A 14,865-nucleotide genomic window follows, 5' to 3' on the forward strand; every position below is an offset into this window, starting at 1 on the left:
AAAGCACGATGAAAAGGTGAGAGGAGAGGGTGGAGAGATGCAGCTTCAGCCCAGAAGTGATACTGAGAGCTACATAAGAGTACCTGAGGTCGCCAGGTCCCGTTATGACTAATGATGGCTAATAGTTACTCGGTGCTTCTTAGGTGGTAGGCCCTGTTCCAAATGTATTAGAAGAAGTACCCTTTTTCATGTCACAATTCCCATTTTACATATGGCAGAAATGAGGACTGGAGGGGTTCAGGAACTTGCCAAAGGTTCCAAAGGCTGAGGGAGTAGTGCCACGATTCAAAACCAGCAGTATGACCAGACAGTAAATGCACTTAACTCTGTGCACCATGTTACCTACATCTGGATCATAGGAAGAGACAACAGCCCACTCATAAATAGCAGTATTCACAGAAGTGGACACAAAACACACATTCCTACAGGCAAAAAAAATAAAAGAGCAGCTTCACTTTGAGGCAAAGAATGAGGCCTGACAGTCACAAAATCTGAACGTGAGGGTGCTGGAGAGCCAGCAGAGGAGCGGGTCGGTGGCAGGCCGGGCAAGACAGCCTGCTGAAGTGCTGGGCAAGACCGTGGACATGCAGCAGGTGCTGGCCGCCACCCCCACATGCGGCGCAGCCCTGCGGAGGGACAGCACGTCACCGTGCATTGGCTTTCTCGTCTAAACAAGATACCTGGGGCGCCTGGGTGGCTCAGATGGTTAAGCGTCTGCCTTCGGCTCAGGTCATGATCCCAGGGTCCTGGGATCGAGTCCCACATCGGGCTCCCTGCTCAGTGGGGAGCCTGCTTCTCCCTCTGCCTCTCTCTCTGTCTCTGATGAATAAATAAAAATCTTAAAAAAAAAAAGATACTGAATCACTCACAGAGAGGAAAACGAGTATTTACTGAGGACTGACAAAATGCCAAGCACTAGGCTAGATAGGAACTCTATGTGCGTGCCATTTAATCCTCACTATAACCTTGGCCGGACTGTGACATTAGCTGTCTGTGAACAATTTCACCACGGCAATATAATTTAGAAGCATGGAGTCATTCACACCCATCAGCAAATCCTATTAGTTCAACTTTCAAGATATATCCAGAATTCAATCATTTCTCCTGCAGATGGTCTTCAGCATTTCCCAGTATTTCCCAAGATTTGGAAAGCTATTCTGGCACTGACTTAGTCTTCCATAGTACATCCTCAAATGTACTCCACAGACAAATCTGAAAAAGATTGGGTTCTTGTACACCCTATTGTTCATTTATCCAACAAGTGTTTACTGCGCTAGGCAATGTGTTAAGGGCTTAGGATGATGGTGACCAACATGATCATGGTCTGAGATCCTCCAGGCAGTCCAGCAGGACATATGGACAAGTAAACAGGAAAACACAGGACCGGAGCTACCGGAACCGAGGAAATGCAGGGTGATGATCAGAGTACAAATGGAGCACAGTTAACCCAGCCCTCAAGGTTTGGAAGAGACAATCCAAGAAGTAAAATCTAAATTGAGAACCCAAGGCTGGGTAGGAATTATCCAGGTGAAGGAGGAATCGGGTAAAGAGCAGTGTTCGACACAGAGGTCACAGCAAGAACAAACCCTGAGAGGCTTAAAAAAAAGTAAGATGTGTTTAAAGAGAAGTTCAGTGAGGCTGGAGCACAGAGCACAGAAAAGACAGTGCAGGGAAAGGGAAGGAAAGACAGTGCAAGACAAGACAGGAGAAGCAACGGTTGATGATGTGGGTCCTTGCAAGTCACCTCAAGATGTTTAGGCTTTATCCCCAAAGCAAGGGCGAGTCACGGAAGCATTTCGAAGTAAAGGCATGAGCTGCTGACTTCGGCATTTTAGAAAGGGAGTTCTGGCTACGTCATGGAAGTGTTAAGACTGGAGCTCGGGAGACCAGTTAGGAGACAGCTGTGTGCAAGGGACCCTTAAGAGAGACCTATGTGAGAACATGGTGGGCGTCCGATTCAAAATGTATTCAGGGGACTGATCTGACCTCAAGGGGGTGGGAATGGTGAGGAGAGATGAGTCAAGAACAAAGAGATTTCTGGCTCCAGCACTGGGAGGAAGGTTGAACCCAGAGTAGCTTTTACGTGTTGGTAAATTTCTCAAGGCAGCAAACACATTTTAGAAAAGTGACCCACCAGAATCTCAGCCAGTCACATAAAAACTACTTTTGTGTTGACATTTCAAATGTGTCCCTTCTCTCTCTCCTACTGCACTTATAAATAAGAGTAAATGCTCTCTGGATTTGTAAACACAGAATGTGACCTTATAAAATGGTGTGGGAGGAAGGAGGATAAACAGAGGGCCTACTTAATCAGAGCTGCTCTTTCAGGGAAGCGCCAAACAATCTGGGATAATGAAAATCAGACTAAGACTCTGCAGACTATTTTAAATGAAGCTGTTGTTTCTTCTGCGGGGAACGCGTTACAAATTAAGGCATAAGTTAATCATTCTTGACAACTTAAATATTTACTCTGGAATTGCTATATTAGCTATTAAATGTTGTCTTATGGTAATGCTACTTGCAATAACAAATAACCCCCAAACTTCCAGTGGCTGAACATGAGAAGTTTATTTGTTAATCACACATTAGTCCAATACAAATGTTTCTGGGCGGAGGGAGGGGGGGCTCTGCTCTACGCTGGCATTTGGTGACCCGTTTGACAGAAACTCTCCCCTCATCAAACACATGACTTCCAGGTTGCCTTAGGCACTGATCACCAGACTGCAAAAAGGGGCAGAAAATGGAGAATCACACGTGGGAGGGCTTTTATGAGTTAGCCCTGGAAGTGGCTAGCACTCAGAAACTCCACCGGAATTCCACTCAGTCACAGGACACACATAACTGCAAGGGAAGATGTGACCAAAAAAGAGAGGAAACACATTTTGGTGAATAGCTGTGGTAGATGGGAAAATTCTGAAAACAAGATACAAGACTTATGCATCTGTGCAGAGCCTATCACAAAGAAAATAAGAATTCAAGTACTCAAATAGAATTCTGTTGAAAAATACCTTAAGAAAAAAATTACCCTGGGGCGCCTGGGTGGCTGAGTTGGTTAAGTGTCCGACTCTTAAATTTGGCTCAGGTCATGATCTCAGGGTTGTGGGACTGAGCCCCGCTTTGGACTCCTGCTCAGCAGGGAGTCTGCTGGAGATTGTCTCTCTCCCTCTCTCCCACCCCACTCACTCTCTCTCTAAAATAAATAAATCTTTTTTAAAAAAAGAAAATTACCCTATAAGAGATCCATTTTATTGCACAAACTACTGCTAAAAGAATTGTAGAATATGTAAACTGAAGGAATGTAGAAAAAAACAGAAGATTTCTAAGATCTTGATTTATGAAAGTTGCTCATTTCAACCTGGATTTTCCATATTTACCAACAAGATACCAAGAATATTATGATGGATGAAATCATTCCAAACTTGTGATTCACTAAGAACCATAAATACTATTTCTGAAGTACAAGATCCCACCAAGAAACAAACGGAGGGTTTTAGAGGGGAGAGAGGTGGGGGGATGGGTTAGCCTGGTGATGGGTATTAAGGAGGGCACATATTGCATGGAGCACTGGGTGTTATACGCAAACAATGGATCATGGAACACTACATCAAAAACTAATGATGTACTGTATGGTGACTAACATAATATAATAAAAAAAATAAAGTACTACAAGATCCCAGTTAATAGATACTACTTACGTGTTTTAAACTTTCATTTTTTAATTCTCATTCTCATAATTTTTATGTAAAGCATAGTTATTGTTTTAGGTAGTTCAAGCTCAAGGAAACAAATAAGATCCAAATATGGAGGTTTTTCCCAAGAGACAACCTCCATATTTGTAATTCATTTCTCTGAATGGAAATTTATAAACCAAGAGAAAGTTCCTGATTTATCAATCAGGATAATACTAGGTTATGTTGGGGGAAGAAATAAGCCCCTGAAATAAAAATTTATTCTTGCTCATGTAAAAACCCAGTCCTGGTGAGGCGGTCTACCATCTTGGCAGGCTAGGCAAGGAAATGCAGATAAGTACAAGGTTATTCAGTGATTACCGACTGGGCTACATCTGTACAACCACAAGCTCCAGTTCCTAGGTACATTTCCTATTATAAATTTAAAAGTTGTATCCTGACAGGGGCGCCTGGGTGGCTCAGTCGTTAAGCGTCTGCCTTCGGTTCAGGTCATGATCCCAGGGTCCTGGGATCAAGCCCCGCATCGGGCTCCCTGCTCGGCGGGAAGCCTGCTTCTCCCTCTCCCACTCCTCCTGCCTATGTTCCCTCTCTCGCTGTGTCTCTCTCTGTCAAATAAATAAATAAAATCTTTAAAAAAAAAAAAAGAAAAGAAACTGCTATTTAAAAAAAAAAAAGTTGTATCCTGACATATAAATTAGCGTCTTGTAAGTTTATTTGTTGGCACCAATAAATCTGATAATCAAAATGGTAAAATTAAATTTCTGGGCTTGCAAACCCAAATAAAAACAAAGCCTTTACCCATGGTGACCTCGTAGCAGGTAACATGACCCAAAGCCCTATGTGAAGTAGCCAGCTGATTCCTTTCCACATCTCTTAGCATCCTAAACAAGGAATCAATCCATTCATCCATCCATCCTACTTATTGAGGATGTCTATATATCTCGCATGATGTTTGACATAAAGGATACAGCAGCAAAAGGGATACATTAGGTTCCCACCCTGATAGAATGTATAGTTCAGTGGGGGACACAGTTTTTAAAAAAATTACCAATAATCATATTTTTACAATCCAGATAAACTAGAGACATGAAAGAGGAACACAAAATGCTAACAGTATCTAACATGAGACATGTTAGTTTAAGGGAGGTTTCATTGAGACAAAAGCAGGGCTCTTAAGGATAAGTAAGGGTCAGACAGGTGAAGATGAAGGGTTAAGAATGTTGCAGACAGGGGACGGTGGGGAGGGAGGCACCTGGGTGGCTCAGTCTGCCTTCGGCTCAGGTCCTGGGATCGAGTCCCACACTGGGCTTCCTGCTCAGTGGGAAGCTTGCTTCTCCCTCTCCCACTCCCCCTGCTTGTGTTCCTCTCTCACTGTGTCTCTTTGTCAAATAAATAAAATCTTAAGAATGTTGCAGACGGGGGCGCCTGGGTGGCTCAACTGGTTGAGTGTCCGACTCTTGATTTTGGCTCAGGTCATGATCTTGGGTCATGAGACTGAGCCCCACGTTAGGCTCCACACTCAGCAGAGTCTACTTGATATTCTCTCTCTCTCCCTCTGCCCCTCCCCTCACTCTCTTTATTTATAAAATAAAACCTTAAAAAAAAAAATAAAAGAATGTTCCAGACCAGGGCGCCTGGGTGGCTCAGATGGTTAAGCGTCTGCCTTCAGCTCAGGTCATGATCCCAGGGTTCTGGGATCGAGTCCTGCATCAGGCTCCCTGCTAGGTGGGGAGCCTGCTTCTCCCTCTGCCTCTGCGTCTCTCTCTCTCTCTGACTTTCATGAATAAATAAATAAAACATTAAAAAAAAAAAAAAAAAAAGAATGTTCCAGACCAAGGGAAGGATTGGAAACTTAGTCCAATATTAATTATTATTTCTGGTCTTGAGCTTTGATATAGTTTTAATAATTCTTTTGGTTTCTCCCCCATTTGATTGCTGTTAACACTATTAAAACTGAATTTTAAATAATACAGTGTGATCCTAACCAATCAAGTTTGTAATAGACTGCAATTCTTTAACACTATCTTCAAATACTAGGGGAAGGAGAAAACATTTGAATACAATTTTTCTTTGAAAATGCATACACTATTTATTTGCAATTAGTAAACTATTAGTTCATTGCTTTAGATATTACTTTATATTTAAAAGTAGTCTAGGTGGCGCCTGAGTGGCTCAGTTGTTGGGCGTCTGCCTTCGGCTCAGGTCAGATTTTTCCTTACCAAAAAGGATGCGGATCGAACCCCGCATCAGGCTCCCTGCTCTGCGGGAAGCCTGCTTCTCCCTCTCCCACTCCCCCTGCTTGTGTTCTCTCTCTCACTGTGTATCTCTCTCTGTCAAATAAATAAACAAAATCTTTAAATAAATAAATAAAAGTAGTCTAAATGTGGGGCACCTGGGCGGATCAGTTGGTTAAGCGCCTGCCATTGGCTCAGGTCATGATCTCAGGGTCCTGGAATTGAGCCCCACATCGGGCTCCCTGCTCAGAGGGGAGTCTGCTTCTCCCTCTCCCTCTGCCCCTCCCCCCATGTGCTCCCTCTCTCAGATAAATAAAATCTTGAAAAAAATTAAAAAAAATTTTTTTTAAGTAGTTTAAATGTAATAGATGGACAACTCAATTGCAGATACTGCAGAAAATTTCCGGATATAACATTAAGTATGAGTTTAATATTATCAAAACCCTAATCCAGCTTTATCATAAAAACAGGATTCAGTCTTTCTTCTTCAAATACAAGATAGTCTTGTTTTTGGATTTTTAATCCAAAAGAGGTAAGACAAATTGCAAGAAAAGCCATGTCATATAAACTTTTTGGTAAGGAAAAATTATCATAATTCATCTATGTAACTCATGCAAATAACTAATTGTGCCTCAATTTTCTATTTAAGGAGGCACTATTCTAGAATAATCTCTAAATTCCTTTCTAGGGCAATCTATTATAATCCTAAATCCATGTGGTATTTTTTGTACTCACAAATGCCAGCCTGTCAAATTTATGCATAACTCTGTCCCAAATAAACACTTAATAATAAACTGCACATTACTGTATTTCATAAGTTTATAGAAGATGTACATTGTACAATAGTAAGTTGTACACTGGTACAATTTATACATTGGTTGGTAGTACACTGTGCAAACTAACACTTCCATTGTGCATGGAAATGTCTAGGAAACTTGAAAAAACCAATATGGCCCTAGAACAAACCATATAGTCTACGAGAACAAATACATTTGAAACTTATTCATCTGGGTAGTGAACCAGAAGAGAATTCTGAGTTATTGTTTAAAGTTAAATATTGGTATATTGTTATAAATAAAATAAAAATATTATTCATCTGCTAGTTACTTCACTAGAATGCTGTAAAAGAAGGTATAAAAAGAACTATAAGTTTTTTAGTCCTAGAAGATACAGGGACTGAAGCTTCTTTCCTCTGCTAAGAGAAAGGAAAAGCCAGATTATTTAATGGTTTAGCAACAAAACAACTTGGAGCAAGAATGTATTCCTACCTCTCTTCATTATAGTCATAAAATGTATATACATTTTCTGCATTTTGAAAATGAATATTTTATACTCACTCAAAATGACTGTAGTTTCAAAAACTGGTCCTGTCAGCTAAACACTGGAGTTACCATTTTCAAGGATAGTAATCCTTCCCAGCTATAAAAGTCTATAAAGTTACAACTTGTTTTCAGTTCAAAAACTTAAAAAGATTAATTGAAATAAAAGAATTCTAGTAAGAAACTGATGTTACCTCTTCTTGATGTGTCTCTTCACCATTTGCATGTGGTATAAAAATAGCCAACATTTACTGAGCATTATTACCAAGCCAGGCACTGTGCTAAGTGGGTTATATACATGATCACATTTAATCCTCATGACCATCCAATGTATTACATACCTCTTATATTACCGATAAGGAAACAGAGACGAGAGGTAGTAGGTTCTTGCCCAAGGTCGCTCAAGTATTAAACAGAAGAGCTCGGGGCGCCTGGGTGGCTCAGTTGGTTAAGCGACTGCCTTCGGCTCAGGTCATGATCCTGGAGTCCCAGGATCGAGTCCCACATCGGGCTCCCTGCTCGGCAGGGAGTCTGCTTCTCCCTCTGACCCTCCTCCCTCTCATGCTCTCTGTCTCTCATTCTCTCTGTCTCAAATAAATAAATAAAATCTTTAAAAAAAACCCCAAAAAACAGAAGAGCTCGGATACACCCAAGCGGTCTACTTCTAGAGTCAGTGTTTTGTTTTGTTTTTTTTTAGATTTTATTTATTTATTTGACAGAGAGAGACACAGCGAGAGAGGGAACACAAGCAGGGGGGAGTGGGAGAGGTAGAAGCAGGCTTCCCACTAAGCAGGGAGCCCGATGCAGGGCTTGATCCCAGGACCCTAGGATCATGACCTGAGCCGAAGGCAGACGCTTAACGACTGAACCACCCAGGCACACCTAGAGTCAGTGCTCTTAACCACTCCTTCATCCTGCAAATACTCTGCAAGCAAATATTATTTATGCTAATGCTCAAGCTGGATGACTGCTGCCCCAACAGTCTCTGCCCATCCTTCCCAGCACCACCAAGCTGTGGTTCCATGGGAAGGCCTCTGTATGCAAAGCCTGGCTAAATATCCAATAAGTTTCAGCTTAGAAGTTGGCTGATACTACACTGCTTTGAAGGCTAGATGAACACATGCAAGATCCTTCTGGTGCATGGATAAAAAAGTGGGGAATGTATGTTTCCAGCCTTCTTTTCTAGAAGAGATGTTGAAAGACCATGTTGAGAGAAAAAAATGTAAAAGCCTCAACTCTAGCCTGAGGTTTGGAGACCATGGAGGCATTATAACTGTTCTTTGTAGTCAGAAAGATGGAGGTTCCAAAACCAAGCTCTACCACTTGCTGTATCTTTGATTTGGGGCAAGGAGTTCATCTCTCTAAGCCCATTTCCTCTTCTGTAAACGGAAGGTATCAGACCACATAAGGTTGTCTCAAGTACTAAATGAGACAGAGGATGCAACATGATACTGGGTCCACTCTCCTTTATTTCTGAAAGAAGTAGGTGGAACTGAAAAATCCTTAAAATCCTTTCCATCTATAAAATCTTTGGAGTTCTGCCTCATTTTCAGCTCAAAAACTTTAAAAGATGAGCCAAAATTAACAAGAATTCTACCAGAGAAGTTGATGTAACCTTCCTTACTTTTTCGTTACACTGGAATATGAAAAAGTAGGATATGCCTGGAAAGGGTTCAACCTACAAAAAAGGAAGTCAGCAGCTGAAAAGCCACTACAGCTGGTTATTCACTTTATTCTGAAAGCATGGGGCCTGCTGATACAATCACACCCACAGAAAAACTTCATAATGTTGGCTAAAAACAATCTGAAATGACACAGCAATAATTCATCATGTAAAAGTCAGCTTTATCATTGATTTTATCTGGCTAATTTGGTTGCAAGACACGAGTCCCATGCCACCTTGGTTATGTCCACAGCAGGTGTCCAGGGAAGTGGGGAGACAAGCAGGGATCTCCGAGGAATCTTGGGGTAGGAATTGCTGGACCTGGAACTGAACGGCTGTCTCACAGCTTCTGCTTCTCTCCTCAGTCAGTCCATTCTCCATGTTTATGAAACAGCTCTCTGTGCTTTGATGAGTTTCTGTGCTTTCATAAATCTGATTCGCTTATGGTTTCAACTTGACGCAGCCCCCTCCCCTCATTCTCCGTATAAAGTGCTTTCAACCTTGATCTTGCGTAAGTTACATATGTATATACACTTCTCTGCAGGGACTATACTTCCAACAGAGTCCTCAAGGGGGCGATGACCCCATAAAGGACTAAGAACTAGTGTTCTATCTCATGACACTCCAGCTTTACTTTCTACTACTGGTACCTCTCCCTACTCATTCAGTTTCCTAATTCCAAATTTCTAATAGAGTAATAATAATGGCTACGATTTATGAAGCTCTGAGTATGAGTCAGTTATAAGGACGTTATGTGGATTAACTATTTTCAATTCTTAAAACAGCATTATAAAAAATCTGATATTTTATAGAAAGGAAACTGGGGCATAGTGAACCTCGAGCAACTTGCTTCAGATTACACAACTAGTAACTGGCTGAGCCTGAATTTGAACCTAGACAATATACATCATGCTTAAAACGGCTTGATTTAAACTCTGTGAGTCAGGCCCCAGGTTTCTGGTTAAGACCACGGGTGGCCATCTGTGGATCAAGTCCTTCTACGGCTGTGGCAGGGAGAAGGTCAACAGCACGCACAGGGAGCAGGTGGTTCGAAACGCCGCCACTGTCGGGTAAGGCCATAGGAGAGGTGTTTCTCTTGAAAAGGATATAGGTGGTGGGCAGTCATATGTAATAATTAGTATGTCTACCATAGCCATTGTTGTCATTGTTTGTCTTCTAGGAATATTTCAGAATCAACAAACTGATTAACTAAAACTTATCCTTAAGAATTATACAAGTAAGGTAGAAGTAATACTGTGACAAGAGAAATAAGGGGTGGCCGGGAGCCTGAAGAGAAGTGAAACTCAGTCACGCACCCACATACACCTCCACACAAAGGAATACACCACTGATTGACATGGGGCTTCCCTCTGGATCTAGGAAGAGCAAATCCTGCCTTAGGACTGAACATCCATGAACAGATCTAAATGCAAACTACCAGCTACCTTGCTTTATTCCCCCAATCCCTAGCCCACATTAACAGCCTGTCGTGGAAAAACTCCTCTTACTTATGAACAAGCATAAATTTATTTCTAAAAATTACTACTGAGAGAGAGAGAGAGACAATAAGCAGGAAATAAAAAAGAATATATTCCAAGATAATTTTGCCAGACCAGGTAAAAAATCATGGTCAAAAACATTAATTTTAAGATGATCTCGGGGCGCCTGGGTGGCTCAGTCGTTAAGCGTCTGCCTTCAGCTCGGGTCATGATCCCAGGGTCCTGGGATCGAGCCCCGCATCGGGCTCCCTGCTCCGCGGGAAGCCTGCTTCTCCCTCTCCTGCTCCCGCTGCTTGTGTTCCCTCTCTCGCTGTCAAATAAATAATAAAATCTTTAAAAAAAAAAAAAAAAAAGATGATCTCTGTGGTAGGCAGAATTATGCCCCACTCCTATCCCCAAACATGTCCATGTCCTAACCCCTGTGGATCTGTCACTTTATATGGCAAAGAGGAAATAAAGTTGCTGACAGAAATAAGGTTCCTAATCAACTAACCGTGGCAGAGTAGCCCAGATTACCAGGTGGGGCCAATGCAACCACCAGCGTTCTTAAGAACGGAGAGGAGGAGGGTGCCTGGGTGGCTCAGTCAGTTAAGCTGCTGCCTTCAGCTCAGGTCATGATCTCGGGGTCCTGGGATCGAGTCCCACATCGGGCTCCCTGCTCAGCGGGGAGTCTGCTTTTCCCTCTCCCTCTGCAGCTCCTCATGCTTGTGCACTCTCTCCCTCTCTGTCAAATAAATAAGTAAAATCTTTTTTTAAAAAAAATGGAGAGGAGAAAAAAAAATGGAGAGGGGGACACAAGAGAAGGCAGAGCTGGAAGGAGATGGGGCTGTGGGAGGTCAGGGCTTGGTGATGTGGAAAGGACTTGACCTACCGCTACTAGCTTTGAAGGTGAAGGAAAGGGACCCTGAGCCATGGAATGCAGGCAGCCTCTAGAAGGTGGAAGGGTGAGAAAAGGGGGATTCTCCCCGAGATCCTCCAGAAAGGGACCAGGCATTCCGACAACATGATTTCAGCCCAGTGAGACCCATGTCAGCCTCCTGACCTCCAGAACTGTAGGATAAAACAGCTTGAAAAAGAAAAGAAATGATACAACTAAAGGTTTTAAAAAAATGAACTAGCAGAGCGCAGACAGGAAAGGAAGAGTAAAATCAAGTCATCACGTAAAAAAAGTGGTAATGCTGGGCGGGCCACAAAAAGGAGCAAAGACCCTGCTGAAAACATGGCAGTGGAAGAAGAGCTTGAAAAAGTGAGAAAATAAAATGGAAAACAAAAGGATCAGAGAAAATAACAGATACAGACAAAGACAATGGACAACCAACATATCCTGACTGGGATTTCTGAAGAAAAGAACAGAGAGAAATGAAAAGGTATTCCAAGATACAATTCAAGAAATTCAACAAGTTACTTTAAGTGATCATATTGAAAGGGGGCATACTTTCGATAGCAAACTAACAGAGATGAATGAACATCAGGACACAGTGAGGTTATTGTGCTTCTGTGCTATGTCTACAACAACACTAATTCTATGACCATTAAGAAAAAGAAAATCAGGCCACAGCCACCTGTAAAGGAGCAATCAGGCTGGCTTCAGACTTGCAGTAATATTTCACTTCAGAAAATAGCACAGCAATGATCATACAAACAAAAGTGTGGCTGGAGAATTTTATACCCAAATGGTCGCTTTAGTACCAAGGCATCAGGCAGTGTTTGGAAAATGTGCAAGGATGGAAATGAAATAGTTCACATGGGCCCATTCTGAAGAAACTTACGGAGGAGTAACACCAACCCAAGGATGAAGGAAGAAACTGTAGCGAAAGGACCTGAGGCAGATGCTGGATTGATTACATGAGAGAATAAAAATGTTACAAAAGAATGATATATATTAGGAAAAAATAGCATAATTAACAAAATTCAGAAGACAGAGGAGGAAGAAAAGGTAGAAGATCATTTAAATAGTCTGACTTCCTCATCTTCCATAATGGGGGTCAGGAGATAACTTTTTACAGCTCACGGTCTTTGCCCTGAGGATGTGTTATCATTTAAAAGTGTAAAAATAGACTGGTGCCCAATATAACTAATTGCTTCCCTGATATCATTTTACTTTTCTTCCTTACTAATAGAACCCCAATTTGGTTCAGGGAGGGAATGTGCCCAGTTAAAAAATACTTGCTTTCCCAGCTAGGGGTGACAGCCAGGGTGATGATGTGACACACAGCTCTGGCCAGTAAGACCTAAAGGTAGGGTTTCTAGGAAGTTTCACTCCAACACAGGCACCTCTCCCTTGTCCTCCTTGTTTTCTTCCTGTCCAGACTGCAGATGGTAGACCGACCATCACACAACGGAAAGACGAGCATGAGCACAAAAGTCAGGAGCCGAGGACAGCCAGGTGGCCGAGCACCAAGGGCCAGGGTTACTGGTGACACTGTGCGGCCATGAAACCAGCCCGACTGCCCACCTCTGAGGAAGATATCCCCTATTTGGTTAAGCCACTGGGGATGGGGCTCTAGTCCATAAAAAAACAAACATAATCCCAACAGAAAATCATTTGGAAAAGCTAGTAACAGTAATGTAGCTCATCAAAAATTGGGTGATGAAAGGGAGGGGGGAATGTCGAGTTGTAGTTATATACATAACTACTAGGAAAAAAAAAAAACCTAACACTAACTGTAAATGTCCAAATTAATCAGAAAGAAAATATACATAAAGCCATTGAATATAGGGTAAAAGCCATTTAAGAACGCAAAAAACAAAAATATTCAAAATTAGAACTAAAACCAAATATATCTGTCCTATCAGTAAACTGTCACAAACAATCAAAGCAAGACTCCGAATGATCACAAAAAATCAAACTATATGTCCAACACAGGACATTCATCTGGAACAAAGCGACTCTGAAAGCTGATACCCATTCTCCCAAAACTGACCTCATAAACTGAACACAATAACATTCGAAATCTTAAGGAACTTTCATTTCAAAACTTGAAAAGCTGGTTTCAAAGTTCAACTTTAGAAAAGTAAAGAACAATAAAGAGATTTTGTCCTTTCACACAGCAAAGAACAGGAGGAAGGGTCGGCTATCATGGTTATGGTAGTCCCATGAATACTAACGGTTTACTGTTCTTCCAGGGCTCCGCACGTACCAGCTGCTGCCCTAAACGCTTTACAGGTATTCCGTTATGTACATAAATATTATTCAGCCTTAAAATGGAAGGAAATTCTGACACGTGCTACAACATGGATGAACCTTGAGGACATTACGGTGAGTGAACTAAGCCAATCACAGAAGGACGCAGATTGCATGATTCTACTTACACGGGGTACCTAGAGTAGTCAAATGCATAGAGACCGACAGCAGAGCAGTGGAAGCCAGGGCTGGGAGCTGGGTGGGCTGAGGTGGTGAGTTGGTGTTTACCAGGTGTGGAGTTTCAGTTTGGGATGGTGAAAAGCTTCCACAGATGGACAGAGGTGATGGCTGTGCTTAATGCTACTAAAATGTACACTCAAAAGGGTTAAAATGGTAAATTTTATATTTATTTTACCCAATAAAAATTTAGTAGGAAGCCTTACAGTATTTTTTTTTAAAAAGCACAAGTTTTTACTTACCTCTCTGTACAACCTGCAGTCTGTTTCAACTAACATGTACCCCAAAAAACTAGAAAAAAGGCATCATTAAGTTTAAAGACAAACTCTCTAGAACCTACATCCCACAAAACATGCTCAGTGACTATGTACACGAGGAATTATCTTTTATGCCAAAGCAATGAGGAAAACGGAAGCTTAAAAAAAACAGAAAAAAAAAAAAAGAACCTTCTCATTTAAGCAGACATTTTCAAAATATTTCAGAAATCTGACTTGCAGGTAAAATATGATGCCTGTCCTCACTCATTAACTGCATTTTCACTAAAGAAAATGGACATTGGAAAGCAACAAAAAGCAACATCAAAAACCAGCCAGTCAGAACCACACCACTGGTGAAAGCACACAATCACCAACCGCTAAATACCGGGCAAAGAACAAAAACACCGAGCAGGGAAGAGGTTATAAGCACACTGAAAAACACTTCAAGTTAAGGCCTCAGCGGATGAGCTGACGTGGAAGCCAGGGATACAAATGGCAGGAATTATTTTCCAGAAAGGCTCTGGGTAAGAGGTAATTGTTTTGTGTAAGCAGATCAGACTCTGTTTTTATTCTTCTGTGTTATTAGAAGGAGAAGACAGGAAACAGGTGTGTATGTGGACTAGTCAAGCAGAGGATGAGAAGGCTCTTGGCAGAGGTATGGCCTGTTCCAATGTTCTCTTGAATTCTGTGTTCAAGTGCGGGATGAGGGTGGGGGCCAGGGGGAGGGAGAGGCGGAGGGATGATGCACTGTAAGCCACTGAGCAAAATCAGTTACTTCATATTAGTTAACAGAGCGAAAGGGGTTTAAGAGTAAGTTTTGCCACTTTCTATGCATTTTCCTCC

At 41.9% G+C, this 14,865-nt stretch overlaps 1 protein-coding gene across 2 annotated transcripts in view; it reads right to left on the reverse strand.

Annotated features, from left to right (window-relative positions):
• The window catches only part of MYO1D (myosin ID), a 364,669-nt gene that overhangs the window by 290,039 nt on the left and 59,765 nt on the right, over positions 1-14,865 (reverse strand). The gene's annotated exons all lie outside the window — the stretch shown is intronic.

The sequence above is a fragment of the Mirounga angustirostris genome, unplaced genomic scaffold (assembly GCF_029215605.1).
Source record: "Mirounga angustirostris isolate CCGP_5_RB_7025 unplaced genomic scaffold, mMirAng1.0.hap1 SCAF_17, whole genome shotgun sequence".
Lineage (NCBI taxonomy): Eukaryota > Metazoa > Chordata > Mammalia > Carnivora > Phocidae > Mirounga > Mirounga angustirostris.